This window comes from Cucurbita moschata, unplaced genomic scaffold (genome assembly GCF_002738365.1).
Source record: "Cucurbita moschata cultivar Rifu unplaced genomic scaffold, Cmos_1.0 Cmo_Scf00015, whole genome shotgun sequence".
NCBI classification, from domain to species: domain Eukaryota; kingdom Viridiplantae; phylum Streptophyta; class Magnoliopsida; order Cucurbitales; family Cucurbitaceae; genus Cucurbita; species Cucurbita moschata.
The window spans coordinates 4,489,967-4,493,446 of record NW_019268531.1 but is presented as its reverse complement, the minus strand read 5'-3'; the positions used below and the strand labels follow the sequence as shown (position 1 = coordinate 4,493,446).

At 47.5% G+C, this 3,480-nt stretch overlaps 1 pseudogene; it reads right to left on the bottom strand.

Annotated features, from left to right (window-relative positions):
- Positions 1 to 1,423, bottom strand: part of LOC111453498 — a 6,498-nt pseudogene extending 5,075 nt beyond the window's left edge.
- Between the last annotated feature and the right edge of the window lie 2,057 nt (positions 1,424 to 3,480).

Here is a 3,480-nt window from a genome sequence, read left to right as displayed (position 1 = left end):
TGGTCTGTGGACGGGTTTGTAAGGTGGGCTCTCGTATGACCGGTCCTCTAAGGGGTTCCCTTGGAATTCTTGGGCTCTTTGTAGGGCAAGTTCTTGCCACATGACCTGCATGACCACAGATATAACACATACCTGAGCCTGCCAAACATCTCCCAACATGTTGCTTTCCACAGTTACGACACAGGGGCTTCTCCATTGCTAGGTGTCGGCCTATTGGAGGTGGAGCAGGTGGCATTCTCTGATATCGAGGTCTCTGGAACGGTGGTTGGAACTCTATGGTATCAACCTCGATAGGGCGTTTCCTCCCTGTGGCAACCGTTGGCTCTGTTTTCTTTCCCTCTAGGGGTTCCTCTAGGGCCTCTTCATAGGTTTTTGGGTTAAAGGCCTCTAACATGCGGCGGGTTTTCGGATTCAATCCTAACACAAATTTTTCTGTCTGTTTCTCTTCAGTGTCGGCTAAAGACGGTGCAAACCTTCTCAATCTCATGAAGTCCTGATCATACTGATCCACCGTGCGATCACCTTGGGTTAAGTGGTTAAACTCATGCTGTTTCTTTATACGGGTTTCCTTTGGATAATAGTATTTTAGAAAGGCTTCCTTAAAGGTCTCCCATGTTGTAATTCCCCTGCTCGGGTTGATGCTCTGTTTGTTATCCGACCACCACACTTCTGCATCTTTTTGTAACACGTATTTTGCACATGCCACCTTATGTTCATCAGGGCATCTCATTGATTCAAAGGTCGTTTCCATGTTTGCGATCCACATCTGAGCCACTATGGGATCCTCCTTTGAACCGACAAAAGGACGGGGGTCATACCGCCTGAAATCCTTTAACCAACTCGTGCCCCTATCCGGGTGCGGGTTGTTTACCGGTTGGATAATTACCGCATCCACCGGTTGTGGGGCCACCGGTTGTGGGGCCACCGCGTTGGCTAGTTGCGTGGCCATCGCGTTGGCTGGTTGCGTGGCCATCGCGTTAGCTGGTTGCGTGGCCATTGCCGCGACTTGTTGCGTAGCCAACAACGTGGCCTGTTGTGTGTCTAGCATGGTTTGCATAGTTTTTTGAAGGGATTCCAACAGTAACCTTGTGGCGGGGTCTAACCCGGTCTGTGGTGCAGCTTGAGGGGGCGGTGTATATTCCGGAGGGGGTACAGCTTGTAGGGGAGGTGCATATTCAGGAGGGTGTACAGCTTTTGGGGGAGGTGCATATTCAGGAGGGGGTACAGCTTGTGGAGGAGGTGCATATTCAGGAGGGGGTACAGCTTGTGGAGGAGGTGCATATTCAGGAGGGGGTACAAACGCATATGGGCTGGTAGTCGACCCCTCTTGGGAAGAACTTCTATCGGCGTCTCCTCTTCGTCCTCTCCTAATGGGAGGTCGTCCCCTCCCTCTCCTACCTCTTCTACGTCCTCTGTGCGGCATGGTTCTAGAAACCAAGAAAGGGTCGTCCCCTCCCTCTCCTACCTCTTCTACGTCCTCTGTGCGGCATGGTTCTAGAAACCAAGAAAGGATTCTAGCTAAGTTTATGATTTACAACATTCCCTACATCCTACCATATAATTCATATGTACACATATATATAAAAGAAAAACATAAATATCGTAACATAAAGACATGCATTACATCAAATCACATCGACATCCGATAACATCAACCTTTTTTCATACAGTAACATGTCATGCATGATTTAAAGCCAACCACATTAAATATATCACGCATGTCATACATTCTTCATTCTACATAAGGTGTATCTGGCAACGACGGGGCATCGGTAATTGGACCGTGGAACATGCCAAGCCTACTCTGTAGGCTAGTCTACAAGATCTATATCCTAGGCTCTGATACCAACTGTAACGACCCTAATATTTTACCTATTTGATCTAAGGTCATTACTATACTTTGAAATGCGGAATATACATTTAATGAACCCTATTCATAAATGCTGTTCGCACTCGCCTTATTATTATCTTAAAAAAAAAAAGATTACAAGGGAAAAAGGGAAACATTATTGAAAGAAAGGAAAAGCAACAAAACCAAGAATGAATAGTTTATTCTACCCTAAGGTTTATTATGCAATTACATTTCATCCTATTCTAACCTATACTAGAAATGAAAAAAAAACAACAACCAACTACCCTATGCATGTGCCACAATCCTGAGGTGTCCGATGCCGTCGTCGTTGTCACATGGGTGCCTTGCCCTTATCTGCAAAAGTAAAGTAGCACGAGGCTTGAGTATTTCTAGAATACTCAGTAAGTGACCCCCTATCGGGGTTATGCGACAAACACATGCAATGAAATGAGCATAACCCCGCGTCACGTTTTCATGCTTACATGTCATTCTCGTTCTCATTCTCATTTCGTTACATATCATACATATTTTTAGCGGGATTATGTATCATGCAATTTACCGTATTTCATGTCATGTAATTCATTCAATCACATTCCCATACTCATACAACAAGCCATAATCATACACGGGTCACACATCGTCACGTGCATTCATATCACATCCAATAAGCAGCATAAATAATATACATTCACGTTCACATGATTTCGTACTTAAGCATATTAAGCTAGCATACAATTTAATGGCACGTGCATAACCACGGGCACAGGCCAACATACAGCAACTAATGCGTAACCTACAACGGGTGAGCCACTTACTTGGTAGGCCTTAGCCAAAGTACTCCTAGAATATAACGTAAGCTCCTAGCTCCTCGTGGACGTTCTACGCTTCCGTTGGTGGTTGGTTCCTATTGGTTCATGAGTCACTTCCGTTACTATTCCACAAATAATAATAAATTCTCGACTGGAATTTGTGAAATACGACCTTGAAATGTTCCCTTTTACCTTAAACAGGGCCGAAACCAGGTCCGGAAGGGTCGGAACGGTGTCAAACGGGCTGGAAACAAGTTTTCCAAGCCGAATAAGCCGCCGGAGCCGAGGAGCCGCCGCTGAGCCGATGAAGCCGCTTGAGCCGAGAGGAGCGGCGCTGCAGATGTGACACGTGGCACAATCAGAGAGCGACGCGTGTGCAGGCGTCTCAGGTCGAGGCGCGGGTTAACAGGTCACTCGCGGGTCTCGTGCCGAACGCGGGTGACGGGCCGCGGGGTGATGGGTCGGCTCGCGGGTGAAGTCTGGGTGTTTGGGCTGCAGGTAACGTGGGTTCTGGGATGACCGAAGGGACAAGGTTCGGTTCGGGTTTCCGGATCTGGATCTCGGGTCAGACTTCGTCCTCTTCGCCTGACTCCTGCGTGATTTTCTGGCGATCTCTCTCTCTCCTCGACAACGTCGTGCCGACGTCCTTTTTTTCCCTTTTTTTCCCCGTTCCCGAGCTTATCCTTCACCCTAACCCCGTTTTTGGTACAGATTTCGTTGGTAAGGGCCTCGCACTCCCGGATCTGGAGAAACTCGAAAGTCCGCCGTTCTGTCTTCCTTGCCGACGGTGTTCAGAGTATGGGATTCGTCTAAAACCTA